The 7,228-nt window shown below is 50.6% G+C and overlaps 1 protein-coding gene and 1 long non-coding RNA gene across 2 annotated transcripts in view; one reads left to right on the top strand and one right to left on the bottom strand.

Moving 5' to 3' along the window:
- The window catches only part of LOC109527217 (roundabout homolog 1-like), a gene marked incomplete at its 3' end in the record, with an annotated part of 82,348 nt that extends 80,605 nt beyond the window's left edge, over positions 1 to 1,743 (bottom strand). The window contains exon 1 of the mRNA XM_019889008.1: positions 1,353 to 1,743. The remainder of the gene's footprint in view (positions 1 to 1,352) is intronic.
- Positions 1,744 to 7,153: 5,410 nt separating this feature from the next.
- The window catches only part of LOC109527222 (uncharacterized), a 24,336-nt gene continuing 24,261 nt past the window's right edge, over positions 7,154 to 7,228 (top strand). The window contains exon 1 of the long non-coding RNA XR_002170493.1: positions 7,154 to 7,203. This is a non-coding gene — a long non-coding RNA (uncharacterized LOC109527222). The remainder of the gene's footprint in view (positions 7,204 to 7,228) is intronic.

Below are 7,228 nucleotides of genomic sequence, written 5' to 3'. Positions count from 1 at the left end.
CCACCCTCGCTCGGGCTCCAAATACGCCGTGAAGGCACACCAACATAGCCGCTCCCCGCATCAGGGAGCTTTAGCCAGACGAGCGACCAAGCAGCGAAGTGCGACCTGACCTCAAGTCACAAAAGTGGATTTTTTTTCTTCAATTTCCAGAAATTCATCCGTGATATCGGGCGTACACTTGCACGGACTCGATCCAATTGGGTGAATCCAATTCAAGGATTTGGTGGTGGTCAAGTAAAACAAAGCCCAGGGTCACATTCTAGAAGAGGGGGAAATTAGATTTAGTGGAAACAAAAGACAAAAGAATGACTAATTGAAAAAAAAAATAAGTCGATGATATTTTATTTTATTCAGGAAAAAAAGTAATAACTTAAGTAATGCTGTGATACATTTCATTGTGCTGCTCCCGCTGATGTGCTCGCCTTGGCCACCGGGTGGCAGTATAATATGGTCACGCAGACACAAATGAAGGAGACAAGTTCCGACTGCCTTTACTGCGACTCAGTCAAATGCTGTCGTATTTGTTACATTTTGGCGAGGATAAAGAATATACGGGATCGAGTATTGCTATATTCACGTGTTGCGCATGAAGCTAGCAGGCCTCTCTTACGGCGACATGAGTCGCTTGTTTTAAAATATAAATGGACAAATACTTTCACTTCTATTTACTTTTCGAGTAAACTTCAGCCGGGAGTGGCATTGAACAGCTCGGAACTTGAAAATCTCTTAGCGCCACGAAAAACAAAAGAAAGGTTTTGCTCCTATGCGTGACACTCATCTCGCCGTTGGTCATCAGACCTGTTGCCACCTTCAACCGAATTTGCCTTCACGTTAAGGATGACAAGCCCCCCCCCACCCCCCACTGTCTTCTTAACATTCCCTGAACTGTAGTACATATTATATATGTATACATATATACAACACGTACATATTTGCTGGACACAATTTTCCATGAATTTGTTGCGAGCAGCCCATTGCCCTGTGCGTCATGACTTCATCGAATTTTCAAGTCGGAGCAACCCCACTCGGCCCGTGACAGATATGGGGGGGGGGGGGCAGCCAAAATATGAGCCCCATCTGCGAGTCAAAACGCTGCACGGAACAAGTGACGAGAAACACCGGCGGCGTGGCAAACTTTCAGCACCACGGCGAGCGCTCCGAGCACGCCTTCATTCAAACGCGCCCGCCTCCCAAGTCCACATCAACTCCGCAAGCACACCAAGCGACCTGTCGAGCGAGCGAGCGAGCGAGCGGTAACACTCAAGCGGCGTGCGGCCGCTCGCGGGGCTCCTGCGGATGGCTCACCCAGACCGCGAGAGCGCGTAAAAAGGCGCACGCACGCACGCACTCACCTGTCCAAAACGCACCGCGGCCGCCTCGTTCACCAAGCGAGCTCATCCACAGCCGGCAAACTTTTCCGACCGTCTTCGCACATGCTCGCACCCCGAAAAAGGACGGCGATCATTTGGAGGCTGAGGACCGGGCGTTGTGCGCAATCTTGCCGGCGCGGTGCTTTGTGTGTCCCCCACGCGCGCTCGCTCCCGGCTTACGCACGCACGGGACGTATCCTGACAGCGAGGTGAACTCAAATAAAAGGAAAGGAAAAGGAGGAGCGGGAGGGGGAGGGGAGAGGATCCCGGGCTGTGTGCGTCTGACGCTGTGCGGCGGCAGCAGTGCCGGAGGAGGCGGCGGCGGCGGCGGCGGCGGCGGCGGCAGCGGCAGCCGCTGAGCGTGCGCGCTCGAGTCACCCTGCAGGCAGAAGAAGCGTCAACCTCCCTGCTGGGTCCTAAAGCGGCGAGCGGACAATGCGTGCTACGACGCGCTTCTTTCTTCACACGCACGCGCACACGCACACAAATTTCATGTGCACCTTTCATCACATCATCATCAGAAAAGGTCCAAATACACAAGTACCATTCGACTTTCTCAATTGTACTGTGAAAAATGATTTATCAGATTTAATGACTTGCATTTTTGCCCATTCCATGAAAACCACTTCTGTAGTTTTGTCCGATATTTTGAGATTAGAATCAACACAACGACTGATCATTCGGAAGCAACACCTTTCTTTCACGAGGCAGATGATGATTTGTCAATGTGTCAAACTGCTGCAATAAAGTGACAACAACTGCTCAGTGGGGGGGACTTTATTGATGTCAGATTTTAATTGTATTTTTTTTGTCTTAAGTATCATTGGCTGGCATCGGCAGCCTCCATGAGTATATATATATATATATATATATATATATATATATATGTATACACATATGCCATGCATCATTCATGATCATATCATTCATGTGATGACGCACCTCGCCGCTATTCCATTCATCACAATCACCACCTTGCACAACTGAAATTCAACAGCGGCGAGGAGAAATAATCTGGAGAAATCCAACTCAATTCAACAGCAAATGTTATGATGAGGCTCTAAAATGGTCCGTGTGTGTGTGTGTGTGTGTGTGTGTGTGTGTGTGTGTGTGTGTGTGTGTTGCAAATGTTGAGTTTGAGCCGGGAACGGAGGACAGATTGGTGTTCCCTACAGACGTGACCCCCACGTGGCCACTGCAGACAAGCCTGTTCAAATGCACTCGGGACGAGGAGAAAGCAAGAAGGAAAAGAAGAAGCCTCTGCTGCCGTTCAATCCATTGGAAAACGCTCCGGCCTCGGCACTGATTGTTGGGTTGGGGGGGGGGCGTGGGGGGCTTACAAGCAGCACTCACTCATCCTCATCGAAATACATGAGAAATCCCAGTCTCGGGCAAAAAGGGTCGCTTCCGAACAGCCGAATTGGACTACTTGAATTGATTGAAGGGCATGATGGAATACATAAATGCATGCGGACGGAAATTCAAATGTCAAATTCTTTTCCTTTTATCTCCAATGATGGGCCGGGCGCTCAGTCATTTTGCTTCCAATTTCAACGGTGGACACACACGCGTCCTTCAAAAATCACCAATGACAACATGGTTTTCATCTGGCGTTTTGCAGTGGGGGGAGGGGGAGGGGGGGCTGTCCTCTCTCATGCAGCTTAGCCACTGCTCGCCCTGCCTTCACCGCTTACAGCAGGGTGTGCCGAAGACATTTACAGGCCAACGGCTTTGACTCGGATTTGTCGTCTGCATTGCCACGTCCACTTGGCAGACGCAAGGCAATGTCTGCTTTGTCTTTTTTTGCTTTGGGTTCCGACACCTAGCAGGGAATTCTTTGGAGTTGAGCGCGTTGCGGACAGACGGTGCACCTGGGTTGCCTTGCGCTATGAAGAAGGGCAAGCTGAGCACCCTCCCCATAGGTCGGCCTCACTTTTGCTCACCGGCGTGCAATCCGCGGCGGTCTCTTCCGGTTAAGCGGGAACCAAAGAGTCGGTTCAGCGGCGTAACTTTTTTTGATGAGTTAAGCTGCGCTCCAAGCCCCCTGCTCCGAGTATAGCTCAGGAACCAAAGAGTCGGTTCAGCGGCGTAACTTTTTTTAATGAGTTAAACTGCGCTCCAAGCCCCTGCTCCGAGTATAGCTCAGTGACAGCTCCGACGAAGGCTGAAGCGACAGCCGAAACGGTCAGAGTTTGTTCCTTCGCTCAAAAAGAGACCGAGGCTTGATTTAAGAAAAAAAACAAGAAACCTTCAACTACTAAGAAGACAAGATGGAGGTCATGGCGCTCCCCATTGCCGTGTTCTTCTCCAATTTGAAAACCTCCACCACCTCGTCAGCGCCTCCAATAGGAGAGTCTTGGAGCGAAGCGAAAGCCTGGACGAGTCAAGTGGGAGGCGCCGTCGACGCCACCGACACGAGCTTCTCCGCCTCTTTCAGGGGGCAATCTTGACGTATGCTAATTACCGGATAAGGTTTGAAGTCAATACGTGTCCCGTTGTCATCTTTGTCTCAAATATGTCAAGTATAAATCCCGGTTGCGTATGTGAAACATGCTGGTACCCACATACGCGAAGATTCCGGCAAGGGGACAAATCCTACTTTGCGGTTCTTGACCTTTGGCTGGTGGGTTGGGGTCTCCATGAACCGCCAAAAAAAAAAAAAAAGGGATTACTCTCCATGCTTGTCCAGAACAAAGCGTTTCATGAGTGGCATTCATTCTTAGCGACTGAATAGGGCTGAAACGTTGCTTGATGTTCAATTCCCCATGAATAAAATCATTATTCGTTGAGTTCAAAAGCGATATTCAACAAATAAACCTCTCCGACTCAATATGCATCCTATTCTTGAACACGCCATTTTTTTTTTTTTTTTTGTCAAGCACAAAATTCAAGCCTCTTGTATTTCCATTCTGCCGCATGCAGACTTTTGCATTCAGCACCCAACGTTCGTCTCTCGTGTCTCTCAAGCTAAGCTAATTAGCCTCTCGCTCTGACAAGCGAAGCGAACCGGCATCCGTCTCCTTCTCCCTCTCTCTCTCTCTCCCTAACACATTACCTCGCGTTTCGCCAATAATATTGTGTCTTCCTTTTTACTGAATGCAACCGTTATCGCCTTGTAAATTCATTGTGTTGCTAAAAATGGTTTTCTCTCCGCGTGTTCGGCCTATTAATCACCCTTGCATGGAACACAGTTGCATCATAACGTAACACTTTATGATCATTCAATAAACTCAATAAACGGCCACCATGGGAGACGTTTGTGTGTGTGTGTGTGTGTGTGTGTGTGTGTGTGTGTGTTATAATGAGGCTCCACATTGCGGTCCCCACCCACGCACGCACGCACGCACACATACATCACCCCGTGAACAAGTCAGTGGATGCACCCCAATAAAAAATAAAGAAAGAAATAAAAAGGATCGGTTCGGTAAGGTGGTGATGGAAGAGCGTGAGCGGATCCATTAAAAATGATGCATGCCCCCCGCCCCCCGCCCCCCTTCCCTAATTGGAACACGGCCATGTATTTAATAGCACGCATCAGACGCCTAATTGGACGTAAATTGAGCTGCACGCTGCCATCGCCGGATCAACAAAGGCGAAGGGCTGGAGAAGGAAACGACCCCCGGCGGGGGGGCCGAGATGCTGCATTCAGCAGAGCATCGACTAAAAAGATCTTGTTGTTCCGCCACCCCCCCCCACACACACACACAATGCACCACATTTGTCATCACGAAGGATAAAATTCTCTCCCCCTGCTGCAAAATTGACACCGTTGACGGTCTTGAGTCGCCTGACGCTCGGCCGCACAAACAATCACTGAAGAGCGCAGGACATTTTTGCGACGTTCATGTACGAAACGTCGCCTTCCGGGGTCTCGCAATGGGAAACCCGCAAAAGAAACTCGGGGTGAGACAAATGACGAACCGTGACGACAGCGGGATTGACAAAAGCTTGAAAAAGAAGCACGGCGTGAGAGTGTGAAAAGGGACAGGCGGGAGTGTCTTTTCCATAGCACGCTGCTTTGTCACTACGTGAGTCTTTTTCCGACTTTAAAGAACCCTTCAATTTTTTTTTTTTTTTTTTTGGGGGGGGGGGGGGGGGGAATAAAAACAGCACTGAATGAATCCACTGAATCTGCCTTGGCGACACAAGTTGCATGATTGGCATTGCTGATTTCACTTTGACATGGCGGACGTGAACGTCAAAACTTCAAAATGTGTTTTTTGTTTTTTTTTTTGACACACTTGCCCACCAAAGGCCTAAACAGCCCCTTTTGCGCATTTCGCCGCCACGTATCGACGACGTTGCTTATCTATATGCTAATGCGGGCGGGCGGGCGGGCCGCGCGGCTCATTTGACTGTTTCATCCTTCTCCGTCTGCTCATTACAAGAGCTCGGAGCTCGGCAAACACATCCTGCGGATCTCGATAAGACCATTAGGATGGAGGAGCCATTCTCCTTTTCTTCCCGCACGCCGACGGGAGAAAATGGGGGGGGGGGGTTATCTGGAAAAGAGTGAGCCCACCTGCTCCGGCTCGCGGCCATTCATCATTTTGGCCCGGCGATAATCTTCGGTCTCGGCCCGATAATTAGCCGAGCGCGGGCGCCGGAAGATCATTTATTTGCCGAGGGAGGCGTTAAAGCGACGGCCGGGAGCCGTCAAACACGCGAAAATGTCAGCGGCCGGCGGTCGAAAGGAAAGAAAAATCACGTTTTGGAGAGCGAGGACCGATGCGAATTTGCCGAGATGGTCGAGGCCATCGATGAGGAGGAGCGGGAGGAAGCGCTTTGGCGCCGCGCGGCCATTGAGGCCGCGCCAGCGCGACGCCGGCCCGCCCGGGTCTGGTCGCCTTCCAGCCATTGTTTGCTTTCCAGTGCAGGCGGGAACGGCGCAAGGACACGAACGACATCAATGCAAATGGCCGTTCAGATCCACGTTTTAAAAAAAAGTTGGGGAATGTTTGTTTTGCGATTTTGCGTCACATAGCGCCGCCGTCAGACTCTGCGCCTCATGATCAGCCCTTTGTCGAAAACATTTTCAGGCTTTTTTTGCGTGGCACAATACCGCTCAACTCTGTGCTTGATTTTCAGTATTTATCCAGCGCGGTGGCGTCGGGTTTCGTTCCGCTCCGACTCGGTGCCTCTTTTTCAGGTTTTCGGGAAGCTTTGTGCGGCAGTGTTATCACAGAGAGGTCGTTGCTTTCAATAGTTTTTCCATTTCGACGTGGAAAATTGATCGGCTTGCCAGCCATCCGCATCCGAGTTTTCTGGCGGTTTGTTATGAGCGTTTTATCTCAACACGCCGAGCGGCCATGAATCATTGGCGGGTCTAAAATAGCTGGGCACTTTATTGATGGCCTCCCCGCGCGCGTGACTCCTCAAGCCTTTCTTTTACGCGGCCACGGCAAAGGCGTTTCATCAAGCGGCGACCCAGAGGAGACGTCTGCCGGTGGACAAAGTTCACCATCGATCCCGGCGGCCAGCGGACAAACGACAAAGCGGGCGTTCCTTATGCGTACGCTTCGACGACGGCGGCGGCGGCGCCGGAACCAAGCGCGCCTCTTTCACGGAGCTGATGAAATATGAGCGCCTGCCTTTATTGGACATCTTACTTAGTAAATCACGGGAATTATGAACGAACGCTCTGTCGGGGTCATCCATCTTCTGACAATAGCATTGTGTAACTCTGACCGGATTGGAAATTAGCATCCCAACAGCAAAACGAAATGTTTTGAGCACAGTCTGGGAGGAGAATGTCCACTTCAAACCAACTTGGCGGTCTTCGTATGAGTGTGTGTGTGTGTGTGTGTGTGTGTGTGTGTGTGTGTGTGTGTGTGTGTGTGTTCTCCCCGCAAGACCTC

Source organism: Hippocampus comes, unplaced genomic scaffold (assembly GCF_001891065.2).
Source record: "Hippocampus comes isolate QL1 unplaced genomic scaffold, H_comes_QL1_v1.1 scaffold292, whole genome shotgun sequence".
NCBI lineage: Eukaryota > Metazoa > Chordata > Actinopteri > Syngnathiformes > Syngnathidae > Hippocampus > Hippocampus comes.
The sequence above is the reverse complement of the archived record's forward strand: the minus strand, read 5'-3'. Positions and strand labels throughout refer to the sequence as shown.